Source organism: Schistocerca americana, chromosome 6 (assembly GCF_021461395.2).
Source record: "Schistocerca americana isolate TAMUIC-IGC-003095 chromosome 6, iqSchAmer2.1, whole genome shotgun sequence".
Classification (NCBI taxonomy): Eukaryota; Metazoa; Arthropoda; class Insecta; order Orthoptera; family Acrididae; genus Schistocerca; species Schistocerca americana.
This window is the reverse complement of record NC_060124.1, coordinates 150,455,891-150,475,625: the sequence shown is the minus strand read 5'-3', so window position 1 is coordinate 150,475,625 and position 19,735 is coordinate 150,455,891.

Sequence of the window (19,735 nt, the reverse complement as noted above, 5' to 3'; positions counted from 1 at the left end):
GCTGTCATCAAGGCTAAGGGTGGGCGAACGCCGTATTGAATTCCAGCATTACCGCTGGAGGACACCGCGAACTTGTAATTTTCAGCCAGGTGTCCAGGTACTTTTGATCACATAATGTATGTGTTCTATTGATCTTTCATGGTCTTATGTAGTCGTCTTTGTACCTTGTTTTAGCGTCACGATGATGTTGAAATCTATTTTCTATTTCCTGTGCTGTCTTTGATTTTTGGTAAAACCGTCCTCTATCACGAACGTATTTTCTTAGTCTTATTAGCAGTGCTGACCACGGTGCTCTTTGCTTGGGTACATCGGATGCTGCAGGTATTGGTGTAGTTTGTGCCCTCTGTGAGACGTCTATAAGGACGCAAGCTCTGTAATCTATGCTTCCTTGTGTGACACACAAAGGAAACTCTTCAGTCACGTGCCTTAGTTTTTGCCGGTTTGCTTTGTGTAGCAGCAACCTTGAGTGCTGTAATGTGTGTTTTAGTGTATATAATTATTGCGTTATGATCACTGAGTATTGTCTTATCGAGCACCTGCCACTTAGCTATCTGTGTTAATGATGCACTGTTTGCCGAAGAAATGTCTATGTTGCTGCTTACGCCACTATTTCCGTGGTAAGTTGGCAGTTGGCCTGGTTTATTTAGAACGAAAAGATTACATTCGTTTATTATTTGTCCTCTGGCGTCCGTTCTGTCAGAGTGGCAGAGGGTTGACCTAGCATTTATGTCTGTTAAGATAAGTAGCCGTCTACCATTTGCAAATCGAGCAGTTTCTTTTATTACTTCAGCAAAAGGCTCTATATCAAATGAGTACTGGACGAACATCGACGAGATGATCCATGTTTGCCCGCCGATGTGGCCGAGCAGTTCTAGGCGGGTCAGTCTGGAATCGCGCGACCGCAACGGTCGCAGGTTCGAATGCTGCCTCGGGCATGGATGTGTGTGATGTCCTTAGGTTAGTTAGGTTTAAATAGTTCTAAGTTCTAGGGGACTGATGAGCTCAGATGTTAAGTCCCATACTGCTCAGAGCCATTTGAACCATTTTTTTTTATCCATGTTCCCCTACTTGAAGTTATTTCAACTGTAACCGTATCTTGTGTGCACAATTGCATTATTTGTTTTACTGCAATGTTATTGTTTACTGCAATGATTTATAGCCGTGCTCTTGTTGGTGCCTGTAATTTGCATGTACTGCTTCGGATGGCTTGGAATTCTTCCATCTCGTGTGTAGGCACAATATGGACGCTGATACCTCGTCCACCAGCCTATCAAGCTCTGCGGCCACCATCGTTCTGTCCATACCGTTTAGCTGAAAGAATTTCATTACAGAAATTTAATAAAAACAAAGAACTTCGGCCAGCTCTGGTAAACATTGTCAGGTTAAGATCTTCACTTCTTCGTTCACATGATTTACGTAAAAGATTACAGAGTTCGAGTTTACCTACTGCTAGGTTGTCAGTTCGTAGAATCATTCTGTCTGTTTGTTCAATCGTGGGGTAACGTATAGTCTCGCCCAATGGGCGATTCGGTCTTGTTGCTAGTCTTAGTGCAGTTTCAAAATTTCCTTTTCCAGTCAGGTGCAAGTTCCCGTCGTGCAAGTTCTCTTCGCTGTCATGGTAACTTATTTTGTTTCTTAGTTAATGGTTTTGTAAGTCTGTTTCATGTATTGGCTTGTGTTGCTTATCTCTTGATGTAGTTTCCGGTTTTGGGTGATGTGATGTCTCGTCAGTTGAAGATTGTTGTGATTTTTCAGTGTGAGTTTTTTGTGAGTTCGTGTTGTTTTTAGTATCCATATGGTGTGTGGTCACTTATTGTTGTTTGAAGTTTTCTGTTTGCTTTTGTTTCTCATTGATAACTGTTTCTTGCACCTGAACTGTCTTTTCGTGCGTACTGCCACCATAGACGAAAATTACAGTCTGCATGTACGGTTTACATTTTGATGTCATAATCATATTTTTCCGAAGTTGTTGTTTCATCATACGTTAACCTATCCTCTGGCGAGGGAAGAATTAATTTGCGATTATGTTGTTTAGGTGTGTAGTGTGTACTTATGTACTGGTGTTACGCCTGTGTTATCCTGTTCTAGATGTTGGTCGCATAGGAACTTACCACTACCACCTGTTCTAGATGGGCTTGGCCGTGTCTCGGACATCTGTTGTCATTGTTACATATTTCTATGAAGTGTGGTGTGTGATGACTAATGACTGTGTCATGGTCCTGTTCCTGGTGGGCATGGCCGTATCTTGGATGTCTATCGTCATTTTTGTGTATTTCTGTTGTGTGTAGTGCGTTATTTTTAAAGTCTCCTTCACTCAGGGCTTCCTCTTCCAGGTCTTCTACCCTAAGGAAGGTCGACGTTTGGAGTGTTTCCCACTGGAAAAGTTCGTGTTTGATGCGCCGCGCCACACTGTAGTCTACGGCCCCGTAGACACACGCATCGTCGCTGTAATCTGTTAGGCTAACATATTTTTCTTGCACAATGTTGCAACTATTGCTCGGATTCATGTCCGTTGGAGAGTCTGTGGTCAGCAGCAGCCCAAGTTGTTGCCTCCAGGCAACTGCACGTCGCCACACTCTTGTTTTGGTTGCTGGTGATTTCTGTTTGCTTCTGCGAGATGGGATGCTGGTGTTCATATTCGTGTTTTGTTGAGAGGACGTCGGTAAATTTCCGTAGTTGATTATTGTATTCATACCCCTACCTAGATGTCCAAAGAGTGTTGTCTCACTGCTTTTGTTTTGATGTGTGCTAGTTGACATTGTTGGTGACATCATACTCCGCTTTTCCTATTTGTCTTTTGTAAAGCTGTTTGTTACTAGAGCATTCTAATTCCCCAGCTTTGTTGAATGTTCTTTTCCTGTTCTTGTAAGGAATACAGACAGCAGTTGTTTCTTCATGACGTTTGAATTTTTTGTGGCCAGTTTTCGCAAATTTCCCTCAGATAGCTTCCCTCTCACACCTTTTTCGACGAATGGCTAAAATCCCAACAGTTAAGGCACTTTTCTACTGACACGTAGCAGCTAATGCGTAAAGATTCAAATTGCATCCACACCATATCCCTCTGTAATAACAGTAATCTGACCCTTGGTGCCACCTCAATTATTTGCTGTCGTTTTCCCTTTCGGATTTGTTTTGAAACGTATTTTCACTTGTTGAAATTCGTCGTTGGTGATGTGGTCGCTGAGATTTATTTCAAACAGAAAGTCTTGATCTGGGACTTGTTGGAACGCTGTGTACTGCCAGTTATGGTCTTAGTTTTGTGGTTTCTTCGCATCGAATGTCCTTTGAGTTTGATATCTCTTCAACAACCTTCCTCTTGTCTGCTTGTGTCTCAGTTTCAAGAATTACTGTGTTTGCTGTATTCCTTATTGCTTTAACTTTTAATTTATCAAGTCTATGGTTTATTGCTTTACTTAAGATTTCCCTTATGGCTTTAGCATCCTGGTTGTTCTCTGAATTAAGAAAAGAGGACAGTTGCTTGTTATTTTTTGCTAATTCAGTTTGTGCTTCAACCCTGGTTCTTGGCTTGGTGCCGAGACTGCAGCGAAAGTCAGTGGTGTTGGTCTCGTTTCAGTGCGTAATTTTTGATTTTCTTCCTTTAGGGTTGCGATCTCCATTTCTAAACGCTGAATTCTGTCTATTGCGTCAGAGACATTTGCCACCGCTAATTCCCTCCTCAGCCTTTCGTTCTCAGTTCCTAGTCTGATTTGACCAGGCGATAATGCCAATATTTTGTTGTTAACTGGTGCAGTAATTGTGGTGGACACCTTTTTCTGCTTTATCGCAACTTGAAAATATTCCAGCTACTATAATTTTTGATTCCATGTTTGTACGTCTAGGTGTTACATCCCATATTGAGCTCGTTCGTCTGATCGCTCCTTCTTCCTCTGTTGGTGTGTTGTCCTTCCTGTTCCCTGCTGATGTTATTGTAATGTTTAATTTCAGCGTCTGGTCGCCTTCATCTGTGTTTGGTGCAGCCGACGCCAGCTGGCTCATGATGTATTATGCTCCAGTGTCCTCGTGTTAGCACGGGCCTTGAGCTTACCCTAATGGAGAGTCCGATATGCACGTGCTTAAAATCATTCACAAAGTGCGTCAGGGAGTCCAAACTAGGCGGTACTTGGTAACCGACAGCCAGCTTCCGATGTCTGGGTGTAATGTAAGTGAGAAACAGTCTTAAGTCCTAGTAAACACAGTTAACTCGGCTTCTACATCTACATCTACATCCATACTCCGCAAGCCACCTGACGGTGTGTGGCGGAGGGTACCTTGAGTACCTCTATCGGTTCTCGCTTCTGTTCCAGTATCGTATTGTTCGTGGAAAGAAGGATTGTCGGTATGCCTCTGTGTGGGCTCTAATCTCTCTGATTTTTGTCATCATGGTCTATTCGCGAGAGATACGTAGGAGGGAGCAATATACTGCTTGATTCCTCGGTGAAGGTATGTTCTCGAAACTTCAACAAAAGCCCGTACCGAGCTACTGAGCGTCTCTCCTGCAGAGTCTTCCACTGGAGTTTATCTATCATCTCCGTAACGCTTTCGCGATTACTAAAGAATCCTGTAACGAAGCGCGCTGCTCTCCGTTGGATCTTCTCTATCTCTTCTATCAACCCTATCTGGTACGAATCCCACACTGTTGAGCAGTATTCAAGCAGTGGGCGAACAAGCGTACTGTAACCTACTTCCTTTGTTTTCGGATTGCATTTCCTTAGGATTCTTCCAATGCATCTCAGTCTGGCATCTGCTTTACCGACGATCAACTTTATATGATCATTCCTTTCTAAATCACTCCTAATGCGTACTCCTAGATAATTTATGGAATTAACTGCTTCCAGTTGCTGACCTGCTATATTGTAACTAAATGATATGGGATCTCTCTTTCTATGTATTCGCAGCACAGTACACTTTTCTACATTGAGATTTAATTGCCATTCCCTGCACCATGCGTCAATTCGCTGCAGAGCCTCCTGCATTTCAGTACAATTTTCCATTGTTAAAACCTCTCGATATACCGCAGCATCATCCACAAAAAGCCCCAGTGAACTTCCGATGTCATCCACAAGGTCATTTATGTATATTGTGAATAGCAACGGTCCTACGACTCTCCCCTGCGGCACACCTGAAATTACTCTTACTTCGGAAGACTTCTCTGCATTGAGAATGACATGCTACGTTCTGTTATCTAGGAACTCTTTAGTCCAATCACACAATTGGTCTGATGGTCCATATGCTCTTACTTTGTTCATTAAACGACTGCGGGGAACTGTATCAAACGCCTAGCGGAAGTCAAGAAACAGGGCATCAACCTGTGAACCCGTGTCTATGGCCCTCTGAGTCTCGTGGACGAATAGCGCGAGCTGGGTTTCACACGATCGTCTTTTTCGAAACCCAAGCTGATTCCTATAGAGTAGATTTCTAGTTTCCAGAAAAGTCATTATACTGGAACATAATACGTGTTCCAAAATTCTACAACTGATCGACGTTAGAGATATAGGTCTATAGTTCTGCACATCTGCTCGACGTCCCTTCTTGAAAACGGGGATGACCTGTGCCCTTTTCCAGTCGTTTGGAACGCTACGCTCTTCTAGAGACCTACGGTACACCGCTGCAAGAAGGGGGGCAAGTTCCTTCGTGTACTCTGTGTATAATCGAACTAGTATCCCATCAGGTCCAGGGGCCTTTCATCTTTTGAGCGATTTTAATTGTTTCTCTATCCCTCTGTCGTCTGTTTCGATATCTACCATTTTGTCATCTGTGCGACAATCTAGAGAAGGAACTACAGTGCAGTCTTCCTCTGTGAAACAGCTTTGGAAAAAGACATTCAGTATTTCGGCCTTTAGTCTGTCATCCTCTGTTTCAGTACCATTTTGGCCACAGAGTGTCTGGACATTTTGTTTTGATCCACCTACCGCTTTGACATAAGACCAAAATTTCTTAGGATTTTCTGCCAAGTGTTTGTGTTCAGGCAGTGTACCAGTGTCAAAGAAGCGAGCGGAAATAAGAGCCACACGCCGGTTGAAAATACCTGCAGCCAGCTTTCCGTAGACGGCGTCCGCTGAGTCGGCCCCTGTTATCTTGGGCGCCTGACGCAACGAACAGCTGTGGCTCGCGCAGTCAACCCGCCTCAAGCTGCGCTGACAGCACAGTCCGCGCCCGACGTCGCCGCAGCCCGCTGCACGCCGCACCGTCAGCAGAGGGCCCCACGCGTCGCCGCCGCCAGAGGATAATGGCCACCCACTCCGCCGACGAAACTTGCCACACGTCTCACAAGAATACATTCACTATCACGTCGAAACTGCAGTCCACAACTAGTCTTTGTTGCGTAGCGTGACAGATTACGCCTTTAACTATCCGCGCTCAAACTTACATTATACTTCAAACACTTTTTCCCACCACAAATGCGAAAATAAGCGGAGCGCTCCCCGAACATGTCAGCACGCCACGCCACTCCACGTAAAGTACAACAGACATTGCCACAAAAAATGAACGCGAGGCAGAACCAACCAGTACTGAACGCACACTATGTGATCAGAAGTATGCAGACACCTGGATAAAAATGACTTACAAGTTCGTGGCGCCCTCCATCGTTAATGCTGGAATTTTCAATATGGTGTTGGCCCACTCTTAGCCTTGATGAGAGATTCCACTCTCGCAGGCATACGTTCAACCAGCAACCAGGTGCTGCAAGGTTTCTTGGGGAATGGCTGTTCATTCTTCACGGAGTGCTGCACTGAGGAGAGGTATCGATGTCGATCGGTGAGGCGTGGCACGAAGTCGGCGTTCCAAAACATCCCAAAAGTGTTCCATAGGATTCAGGTGGATTCAGGTCAGGACTCTGTGCAGGGCAGACCATTACAAGGATGTTATTGTCGTGAAACTACTCCGCCATAGGCTGTGCATTATGAACAGGTGCACGATGAAAGATGCAATGGCCATCTCCAAATTGCTCTTCAACAATGGGAAACAAGAAGGTGCTTAAAGCATAAATGTAGGCCTGTGCTGTCATAGTGCCACGCAAGACAACAAGGGGTGCAAGCCCACTCCATGAAAATCACGACCACACCGTAACACCACCGCCTCCTAATTTTGCTATTGGCACTACACACGCTGGCAGGTGACGTTCACCGGGCATTCGCCATACCCACACCCTGCCATCGGATCGCCATATTGTGTACCGTGATTCGTCACTTCATACAACGTTTTTCTACTGTTCAATCATCTAATGTTTACGCTCCTTACACCAAGCGAGGCGTCGTTTGGCATTTACCGGCGTGATGTGTGGCTTACTAGTAGCCACTCGACCTTTAAATCCAAGTTTTCTCACCTGTCATGGTACTTGCAATGGATCCTGATGTAGTTTGGAATTCCTGTGTGATGGGCTGGATAGATGTCTGCCTATTACACATTACGATCCTCTTCAACTGTCGGCGGTCTCTGTCAGTCAACAGACGAGGTCGGCCTGTATGCTTTTGTACTGTAAGTGTCCCTTCACGTTTCTACGTCACTATGACATCGGAAACAATGGACCTATGGATGTTTAGGAGTGTGGAAATCTCGCGTACAGACGTATGACACAAGTGACACTCAATCACCTGATCACGTTCGAAGTCCGTGAGTTCTGTGGAGCGCCCCATTCTGCTCTCTCACAGTGTCTGATGACTACTGAGGTCGCTGATATGGGGTACCTGGCAGTAGGTGGCAGCACATTGCACCAATATGAAAAACGTATGTTTTTGAGGTGGCTGGATACTTTCGATCACATAGTGTAAGTTCGAGAAGCAAGAGTAAAGTGTACTTTGCTGTTGCCAAAAGCAAGTACCGTGAGTGTATTCAAAAAGTATTGTTCCAGATACGGCATACAGTCCATTCAGTAGGCATTTGCAGTTTTGTACAGGTAATAACGATGTAATAAGGATCATAAAGTGGGTAAGAAATCAAACGATTTGCAATTACTCCCCATTGAGCCACCGGAGACTGCGGGTCTTGCCACAAAGAAAATATCCCTGAATAGTCTCCGGAATTTCGTCGGTGGAGCTCGGATTCCCCCTGAATACAGGACGCTAATACATTAGTTGCGCAAGAGTAGCCTTTAGTTGCAAAAAAGGTAAATAACTTACAGAAATGTTTGATACAACACTGAATGCAGTATATTTTCAAGTTTTATTTACAAATGTACGCGGCGCTACCTTTTGTAACACGACAAATGTCTCTGAATTTAATTTTCTACCAAATCCTATGAAGCAAGTCCTGATGAATGATAGCAACTGCTTGTATTATCTGTTGGCAGTGCTCGTCAGCGTTTTCCAGAAGCGAAGGAACAAGCATTCCACTTTAATGTAACCCGATACACAGAAGCCCGTTGGGGCTGGTCTTTAACGTGGTGGCTATTGATATTTAGTTCAGAACTGTCTCTGAGCTGTAGTAGCGGGTTTGGATTCATGAAAGCATAAGCACCGTTATACGACCCGTGATGACTGTTGGAATAACTCATTTGCGCATGCCACCTAGTGGGCACGTCGGGAACTAAGAGCATTACTCGAAGGTGTACTGCATTCAGTGCTGTATCAAACATTTCTCTAAGTTATTTACCGTTTCCACAATTAAAGGTTAGTTTTGGATAGCTGATGGATAGACATCCTTTATGTCGTGAACAGTAACGAATGTATAACAATCCACTGGTGCACGCTCGAAGCTACTTTTACTTCTGAGTACTTACGGCTCAAATGTCTCTGAGCACTATGGGACTTAACTACTGTGGTCATCAGTCCCCTAGAACTTAGAACTACTTAAACCTAACTAACCTAAGGACATCACACACACCCATGCCCGAGGCAGGATTCGAACCTGCGACCGGAGCAGTCGCGCGGATCCGGACTGCGCGCCTAGAGCCGCTAGACCACCGCGGCCGGCTGAGTACTTATCTGCATTAACAATGTCATATAGCGTTTTGTCTGCATGGAACTTATAACACTGCTAAACGGATTTACGTAGCTTGTGCAATCAAATACGAAGTTTGGATTAGTACGTAGTATGCACCAACAGAACAAATAGTCCTGTCACGGAAAAGCCACGTATAACACTTCCGTCTGCTACTACTATACCATAACCTCAAAGCCTAAGACAGTTCGTATAATGAAATTATTCTTACTCTAGTAATTATAGTACGAAGAAGCAGAGCAGTGTTACCCTCTGAGAGGAATTTTGTTATATTGACCGCGTTGTACCTAACGGAGGTGGCTTATCGGAAGTGAAAGTTAGAATTACGTAATTATTCAAACAGTAACAAATAATGTTTTACCTAGCTACACTGTTTAAAGAATAAGGAAAACGGTCGCCAGCCTAATAAGGCAAGAGAACGATTAACGTTCTTCTTTAATCTATACTTTACCACACGCGAGTGCAATGAACTCTGACACCTGCATATGTTAACGTTAAGGTTGGAACTAACAGCTAGAGTAGCACAAACTATTTGCAAAAATATAACAAATAACGAAACACACTATTACTTTCAGAGCTTATTTATAACGTTACTATTAATATTCACTGCAGAATCATTAATTGGACATAGGTTCAGTATTATTGTTCAAACATTTTCCTAGCTGACATAAAATTATAAATGTAGTTCACTGCAAAATGATGAACTGATCACAGGGTAAGTCTCTCTCAACTAAATACTTTTCTATTAAGAATGAAGGTTAAATGGAATTCATTAACAGGTTACTTCCCACTGTCTTTTGAATAAAGAAATTAATGGTTTCATAGATAGTGGTCTTACCGTTACTTGTTACCTAGCATTAACACAATAGACAAACTGTGGATCCTGTTATACTATTGATATGCACTTCCAATACACAAGAGAGGCAAACACTTAGCAAACGAGTATATAACTTCCCATAAATGCAATTCACGACTTTTACTACAATGAGACACAATGTCGACGAATTTGCAAGATACTGACTCACCTTCTGCGATTTACAACAGGAAGCAATGTGATCATTTACTAAGCAAAACTTTATAAGCCTCAGTCTTAATAAGCAGTTTTAATAGGAAAATTATTTTGAGTAAGCATCATTGACTTTAACTCACTCTCTTGCCACATTAACATTCTTTTTACTATGTTCAAGAGGCTTTAATTAGCAATACACTGGTCTTTAATGTTCTTTCAGTAGGGACACTCGGTAATCACTTTAGTCCAAATGGAGAGGAACCTGAGAGGTGTTATGATAAGGGAAAAATCAAGGTAGGTACATAAATTCAGTTATAAGTTACCTATATTTGTGCACACTAAAACATCAAATGAGCTGATCCTTCACTGTACATTATTATAGTGCTCCATTATAGTGATTGCGCAATGTGGTGGCGATTGCATGTTGGCAGGTGGAATTGCAGGTAGAATTGCTGGACTCTGTCATTTCTTGGTGAAGAGGATGGATACCAATTTCAGAATCGTTCCAGCTATTTATCCATCCATCCGAGGCATTGGAAAGTGTCAGAAAAAGCCTCTCTCGGAACCAGCGCAATATACAACTTTTACATGGCAGTGCCCAGTTTGGTAGCTCGTCCCCGACTGACTCTCAATCCCACCTTTTTTACCCAGGCCAACCACAATTTGCGCGCGCTACACAGTCCCATTCCCGAGGGGAACTGTAACACCTTTTACATACAAAATAACTGAGAACCCTAAGTGAGGATCAGCAATTTACATAACAGTAACCAAACATATTAATTAAAACAGAACATTTCCACATATTGACATTTCTACAAAAAATTATTTAAATAAATTTATTTAATTTTAAAGATACCCAAGGAGATTATGTAAGAAAGACAAAACATATCATTACAGAGATTATACTTCATTACAATATCGAATTAACCGTACACTAATTACAGAAGTTCAACGATGGGATGTTGAACAAAATAGAAAGCTAAATGAATCGACAAAAGGTATGTAGTGTCTAAGCTATGGTGTTACAAACTGTTCAATCCAGTCTCAAAGCTGAGTATAAAAGTAGATTTAGATACAGATGTACATGAAGATCGGAGCTCATCCGGAATCTCAGACCAGTTGTGTTAGAATGAGCACACGAATTTTGTCCGTAACGAAAGAGGAACTCATTCGCAACGTCCGATAGCGTTAACGTTATCTGGAACAGGGCTCCGAGAGCGCTGGAGTTAGTGTAGTCCTTGACGGAGACCCCTGCAGCAACACGCTTCCTTGCGTCTCGGCTTTTGTGTTTTACGACAACGAGATAGCAGCAGGCGGCACGGTGGTGAGAATGTGGGCCCGCTGCGCAGGGAGCGCGCGGCTGCTTGCCTTTTCCTGTGGGACAGCTGGTGTGGCGAGGTCGAGGCAAATGGAAACAAGCGGCTGGGGAAACCGCTGCGCGGCAGCACCTGAAATAACTATGTTTGAATTCAGCATTATTCGACACTCACAGGTACATGACGAGCATTCGACTGACTGCTGATCGATGGCTTCTGACTGATGGTAACCGTTTTTCTCTTACTGAACAACCGAATTAAAAGGTCTCTTTATCGAAACCCCATACCTGCCTCTCAGTGCAGTTTGAAATTTGGTTCAAAGGTGCCTACAACCTTTTCTGTAAAGATGCAAAAGCCTTGCGCTTTACGACATCACTCTCGGGCTCGGCGATGTATCAGTCAGGAAGGTATCGACAAATGTAATGCGAGCTGTAATGATGTCGGTTGATGATGTCACATTGGCACCAAATTTCACCACAAATCTTTCCATGGCCATCGTGGACGTGCCACCCGACGTGGAGGTCTTTTAAGTCTCTTTTACCCACATTTAATTCCTTAGTTTGACGCTTCTGTTAGGTCAGAACCTCCTACGCGCTACAGTCTGGAACCGAGCGACCGCTACAGTCGCAGGATCGAATCCTGTCTCGGACATGGATGTGTGTGATGTCCTTAGGTTAGTTAGGTTTAAGTAGTTCTAAGTTCTAGGGGACTCGTGACCTCAGATGTTAAGTCGCATAGTGCTCAGAGCCATTTGAACCATTTTTTAGGTCAGAACCGCGGCACCCAGTGTTCAAATCAAGCGGTTTTCTTTTATGTGGTCGAGGAAAGCGTTTCAGACACACCGCCTCTCAGAATAGATACGAGAAAGCCACAGGGGGTGACATAAAGGGCATCAATGAAACACACGCTTTCCCTGGTGTGTTGATTGCCACAGCCAACGGCCGTGCCCCAATGGTAACACCGGTTCCCGTCAGATCACCGAAGTTAAGCGCCATCGGACTGGACTGTCACTTGGATGGGTGACCATCCGGTCTGCCGAATGCTGTTGGCAAGCTGGGTGCACTCAGCCCTTGTGAGGCAAAGTGGGGAACTGCTTGACTGAGAAGTAGCGGCTCTGGTCTCGTAAACTGACATACGGCCGGGAGAGCGGTGTGTTGACCACATCCCCTTCCATATCCGCACCCAGTGACGCCTGTGGGCTGAGGATGACACGGCGGCCGGTCGGTACCGTTGGGCCTTCCAAGGCCTGTTCGGACGGCCTTTATTTCTTTTTTAGTTTTTAGCTGATTCCCACACGTTCCGCAGTCGAAAAGAGGTCGCAGTGCGACCAGCAACAAGAAGATATTCTCCACGACTTTTGTCAGAGCTGACGCCCTCGGACGTTTTAACCCTTATTAAAGAACATTGTGAGGCTAGCATCCACCTTGAATGTGATCACGCCTGTTTGGATTGCAGCGAGTCCTCCATTTTCTCTCAGGTACAGGTTGGAACCGCTAGGCACCGTTCAAAGTCATTCAATGAAATTTGGATGTGATCCGAAGCAGCGACCTCCTGGCACATGATAACGTGAGAATGAAACATTAACATGTGCCCGAGTAAATTGGCGAAGGGTCCCTCTTAGACACCAATCACCTTTGTTGAGAACTTTGGAAATGTATCTTCAGGAATTTAACAAAAAATCAGCTTGATGGCTGCTCTAACACCTGACTGTTAAGCAACCACTTCGACACCCTTTAGGTGGGATTTGCCTACCTTCAGGCGCTAGAGCAGCCGTCAGGCTGAATTGGTGTCGAGGTTTCTGATGGGTACGTTTCTAACGTGCTCAACAAAGCTATGGGTTGCACCACACGTGTGGCCGAACTGCGGTGGTCTTAGAGGAACTCTTTGCCCTTTTATAGAGGCACATGTTAATGTTACAATCCCACATGATCACGCCACAGGAGGGCAAAAAATAGGAGTGTAGATGAAGCGTAAGTATCCTTTTCGGCTTCGGATAACGTTCAAATTCCGTTGAATGGTTTTGAACGGTCCCTAGTTGTTCCAACCTGTACTCGAGAGCAAAAATTGTAATAGCGTTGCACTCGAAAGGAGTGCGATCACGTTCAATAGGAATGCAAGCCTCACAACGTCCTTGGAGAAGGGTTGAAACACAATTTGGTGTTAGCAGTGTCGAAGGTCGGGAAGAACATCTTCCTACTGCTCATCGCACTGAGAACTGTCGGTTATGACCGCCTAATGTGTGGGAATCAGCGGCCCAGGGAAAGGAGCGATTTGATTGGCGTCCTTTTCTGGCATTTTTGTGTAGAGTCTGAGCATCGGTGTGTCTGAAATGTTTTCCTCGGCCACCCACAAAAAACAAGGCTGGGTGTCGCGGTTCTGACCATTTCAGAGGCGTCAAAATAACGGGTGAAATACACCTGCGACGATCTTGGACCTTGTCATCGTGTGTCACAATCAAAGTGGCGTTTGGCAGAATTGTGGTGAAATTTGGTGCCACTGTGAAGTCATTAAACCTTACAACTCGCATTAACTTCCGAGCCGTGGGATTTTTTTCGCATGTGTCGACACCTTGTTGCTTGAAACCCGTAGCGACGCCGTAGCTCGCCATTCTTTTGCACCATACCAGAGGGTGGTTGTAGGCACATTTGTGCAAAATTTCGAACTTATGCGTCGCAACGGGAGCCAGTTACGGAGTTTCGAAAAAGTGATACTTTAATTTTGTGGTGCAGTGTAAATTTTCGAGTTAAAAACCATTCAACAGCCAAGCTCGCATAAAATATTTCTTTTTTAAGACATCATTTTCAACAAACTATGCTGTCATCTTCAGGTCTGTAAGAAAGAGCATGTACATGGGATATATCTCATAAGTTAAGTTTTAGGCTGGTATTATAAAAACCGGAAGTGGACCTGTACAATTACATAGCTTAAATATTTTTTTGTAAAACATGTCCATATTAGACAGAGTAAATTTCCAGTGGCTGCAACACACTATACAAATGTTATCTTTGCAATAATACCTGTCAGTTATACCTTATACGCCATTTAAAGTGGATTAGTACTGTTTACAATACGTCCGGCATATGTAAACAGTTGTATTATTGTATATCGTGTTTGTATGGTGCAACAAGCAGCTGTGAATAGTATGTATATGGACATACCCTGTTGCACAAGGTGCTTTATGCTTTTAAATATTTTAGCGATGACAAATCTTTTATAATGTGCTATTTTTATCCAGCGTAAAGTAAACATATTTTACAACAAAAAAGATTTTAAGGTATGTAAATGTACAGGTCCACTTCCGGTTTTTTAAATACCAAACTAAAACTTTTATATTAAATATTACATCTTAACTTACGAGACAATTTCTATGTACATGCACTTTCTTACAGACCTGAACATGACAGCATGGTCTGTTTAAACCGGTTGTCTTCAATAAAGAAATATTTTATGCGATCCTGGCTGTTTTATGGTTTTTAACAATTAAGCAGATCGCCCCTAGCTCTCTCAAAATGAGAAAATTAAATCAGATTTTCAAGTTTCAAGAATTACACCATGACATGTACATGCAACAAAAATTTCTTTAATATCTCCACCTATGTTCATATCAGTTATCTTACTTGTATTTACTACGGGTAGTCACAAACTGCCAGTGACCTTGCCGCAGTGGTAACAACGGTTCCCGTCAGGTCACTGAAGTTAAGCTCTTTCGGGCTTGGCTAGCACTTGGATGGATGACCATTCAGGTCTGGCGAGCGGTGTTGGCAAGCCACGTGCATTCAGCCCTTATGAGGCCAATTGAGGAGCTGCTTGACTGAGAAGCAGCGTCACCGGTCATGTAAACTGACAACGGCCAGAAGAACGGTATGCTGACCACAAGCCCCTCTATATTTTCATCCGTTGACACATCTATCGGCTGAGGAAGACACGGCGTCTACTTTGTTCCGTTGGGTATTTTGAAGCCTGTTCAGACGGAGACGGAGTCATAAAGTATAATTATCACGTCCAAAAAATAATTTTGTTTGTTTGTTTGCAGATGCGTCTGTACAGTACTGGCACACACTGATGTCACGTGCCACAGTACCACAACACACTGGTAAAGGTGCCAAATAAAATGACGCAAACCATTGATAACTCTGGGGATGGGCTGCGCACTCTTTTCCCTCTTCTAATGTCATGCTGTGGTTGTGCAGTCCGAGGATTTCATTGAGCAACAGGACTACAGGCATATACCTGCAAACACACAAAAAATAATTACATAATTATATAACTTTTAGTAGTTACCATTAGGGTGCCCGCAGATGATATGGAGGCTTAAAACCAGAAATGTTATGAGTGGAACACTGAATAAACAGCGGAAATGGATGCCAGAATGTCAATGACCAACGTGGTGTCGGTTTCCTAATGTCAGCTAAGTGAGATCAAAGAGCTCATAAGGCATACCATTCGAGACTGGTTTGTGTGCATTCGCCGAGCTCCGAGCTGTTATCGGTCGAGTCTATACGACCTGGCAGGAGCATCTCTGGCAGTTCCTGACTGAGGCTAATTTTTGCTGTGCCTCCAACACGCTATCGTTAATGTCTGCTTATGCGGATGGTAAATTCCTCATCCCTGACGTCGTATCGAAAATGTCACGGCCTATGCCGGTATCTGTGATGGGGGCGGGTGGGAGCAGAACTCTTCTCCAGTATCCTCTGCTCGGATCCTGTGCCATCTGGAGCCCAAGCTGAGCGCAGTGGGGGTGGTGGAGACTGCTCCGTTACCTTCAAGGTGAGGAACTGCTGGGACAGAGAGTATTCGTCTCCAAAGATTACGAAACTGCCACCCACCTTCCAGAAAGAACGGGGATGGGGTGGAAGGTCATAACGAGATTCTGGAAATATAGGGGAGGTGCCGACAAATCTGCCCTGTATTTTAAGCAATGTTCAAACGAATATGGTTCAAGTTTTAAAATTCTGTGAATTGTCCAACGTTTTAGCAAGATATTAGGGAGATGTTTTTAATGTGTCAACAGGGTGACTGGTTCACCCCAGTTTTTTGTAAGTGGTCAGCTAGTCACATTTCCCTGTGCTTTTCTTTTAGCTCTCCTGTGTTTTGTTTATCTGTCTTTTAATTTTCCTGCTGACTGGTTTTAGTGCGTGTGAGATAGAGTGACCGTGTGGTTACTTCGAGTCCATGGGTATACAACAATTTTAGTTTTATCTCCAAGTGCTGATGACCTCACCGCTGGGAGCACATAAGATCGTGGCAGGCTAGTTGGGCGTGCCTAGAAGTGATACGTGCAAAATGTGCATGCCCAGACACAGGCACCCCATGCCTTTATGTAGGATGGGCACGTTGCACAAGACACGGATCTGACAGAGTGCAGTGCCTATGCCCATGCCGGATTTTGGCCGAGCTGATCCTGTTCACAGGAGTGGGACAAAATGCCACGAGGATGCTGTACAGAGCATCCTTGGAGAACGACAAGGAAAAGGGTGTGCTGTTCAGATGTTTATTGCCAGGGTGCAAGGAGAAAAGCCCGGAGAAAATACTCTCAATGACACAGATGGTACCAGGGATGATAGTGGACAGCATGTATATCACAAATGGAAAATCTGAGAGGATATTCACCACCCCCAGCCACGTAGCTTTCTGAAATGGCCAGGCGAAATCGAATTGGATTACCTCCCATGAATGGTCATGGCAGGACCGTGGCGAAAATCATTGTGTTGAATACACGTGACTGAGGAAGCAGGCACAGTAGGATAGGCATACTGATCAGTGTCCGCATCGATGCTGGACCAATAGACGTGCTGCCTGGCCAAAGCCTTCATGTGCACTACCCACAATATGACACATGAAGGAGCTGGAGGGTTTAGGTGTGGAGAGCAGGTAATACGGCACCCCAGTGGTCAATCTTCCGCTGCCAACGTTAAGACGCCCTGTGGGGCATAGAGCCGGTAGGGCGGTGTCAAATAATTTAGAAACGCATAGTCGACCTGGCAGGAAACATGCTCCTGCCATTCTTTGCGGACCACCTACAATACATACCTCAGCACTGGGTTGCAGGACGACGCCGAGATTAACCTTCATGTCGTCGTCCAGGATTGTTTGTAGATGTTGATCCAGGCTGAAACAAGTTTCATAGCGAACGAATTGCTTAAGGGGGGTAGGACGTCAAACTGGCCGACTTGGAGCAGGAGAGGCACCACAGGACATTTTAATTTTCACTGTCTATACTTTTACAAATAAATTCATAAAACTTTGTCTGTATGATCAGGAAGGATTCAGGATTCACACTCATAGCAGTGGAAGCTCGAAAATATAACGAAGTGATTTTTTTTTTACATGTGAAATTTCATCATTTTTCTCACTTACTAATGGCAGCATTTGTTGCTGTAGGTACACTTTTCTTCATAAGTAAGAGAGATGGTTCGATGAATTTTGCACAGCATACTAACCATACTTAAAGATGTACGAAACTCTAGAATTTTCCAAATCTATTAAAAACTGTAGTAAAAATTGAGGTAATTAACTACAAAATTTGTGTTTTTTCTAAACATGAAGTTTAAAATACAACAGATCATTCGTTTTTTCATAAATTAAATAAATTCTAGAGTTTCATACGCCTGTAAGTATGGTATGTATGCTGTGAAAAATTCATCGAAGAATCTCTCTGACTTATGAAGAAAAGTGTACCTATAGCAACAAATTCAGCCATTAGTAAGTGAAAAAATGATGAAACTTCACACGTAAAAAAAATTTATTCTGTTATGTTTTCGAACTTCCACTGCAATGAGTGTGAATACTGAATCCTTCCTGGTGATGCTGACAATGTTTTATGAATTTATTTGTAAAAGTGTAGACAATGGAAATTAAAATGTCCTGTGGTGCCACTCCTGCTCCAAGTCGGCCCGTTTGATTTCCTACCCCCCTTAACAGGGCCAATAGGAAGGTAGAGCAGGGTGTCTGCGTTGACGTCCAAAAATGGTTCAAATGGCTCTGAGCAGTATGGGACTAACATCTGTGGTCATCAGTCCCCTAGAACTTAGAACTACTTAAATCTAACTAACCTAAGGACGTCACACACATCCTTGCCCGAGGCAGGATTCGAACCTGCGACCGTGCGTTGACGTGTTTGATAGCAAGGCGAAAACAGATTTCGTTGTGATGTCAATCAAGAACAACGCCCAGCACTGCAGACGCTTTGTCATTTCCTCTGGGAGATTAGGAAGATGCCCAAACAAGGTAATAAAGGACTTGGGGTCAGTCAAAAGATGGGTTTGCTGTCCAACAAATACACATGAATTTGAGCTGCGCAGAATTTAAATTTTTGGAGAGAAGGCAACTGGGTACTCCGAGTATGCGACAACTGGCATACGTCCATTGTGTGTCAATGGCAAGCGCGGCGTATATGTGAGGGAGTGCTGTAAAGTAGTTCCTCCGCAGCTTTTACGTTAAAGATCTTGAAGCTTTTTCTAATAATTAAACTCTATTAATATTCTAAACCTTTATTATTCATGTCTACATGTTTATTTCTCAATATAGTCACTCGGGCGACGAAAACATTTCTTGCAACGAGAGACCAATTTGTTGATAACGTCACTGTAGAAAGTTTGACTTCTGCTTGTATCGATTCATCACTATCAAAGTAAAGTCCTCGAAGGCGTTCTTTACGTTCTCGAAACTGATGAAAATCGGATGGGACCAAGCGGCGACCGTTGGGAGGATGATGGATGGCAGTGAACACAAGGCGTCGGATTGTTGCAAGTGTCGCAGCGTTCGTGTGTGGTCTGGCATTGTCACGCTGAAGCTCCAAATGTGGACGAACTCTTCGAATTCTAAACTCGATTACAGCACCCTCTTTCTCACGCACCGGCATGATTACATTACACAGTGCCATGTTACATGCTACAATTTGGAGCCCTACAGAGACAGTCGGGTGCAGATATGTAATATGAAGAACAAAGATGTAGACTGTTAATAACGTTTTTTATTCAAAAAACTTTACGAATTTTTACAGAAAACATTCGGAGGCATTAGTTAACAGCACGCCCTCATAGCGTCAGAAATGGGGCCGCCGTGAGACCATCCGTAAGGCACTGAAAATCCCGTTGACGGGCGATCGACCACTCAGTTTTGAAGCCTTTCTTGTGCAGCTTATTTAGAGAGAGCGCGATCTGCTCCACTTTGAGAATAATTTTACCCAGAAACGACTGCAACTGTTTAAGGTTAGTGGGGACTGGCACGTTTATAGGGGCACCGACATGGTCGCGCATGACTGAGAATGTGTCCCAGGTATTTGACCTGTGGAAAGGAACCTGCACTTTTTCAACTGGCAAGTTAAACCATTTACCTGGAGCCGTTTGATAGGGGATTCAAGATTCGTCTGATGTTCCGCATGCGTTGACCACGTAGCAATGATATCGTCCAAATAATTAACGCAGCGCGGAGTACTTGAATCAACTGTTCTAAATTATTTTCTTGTGTGGCA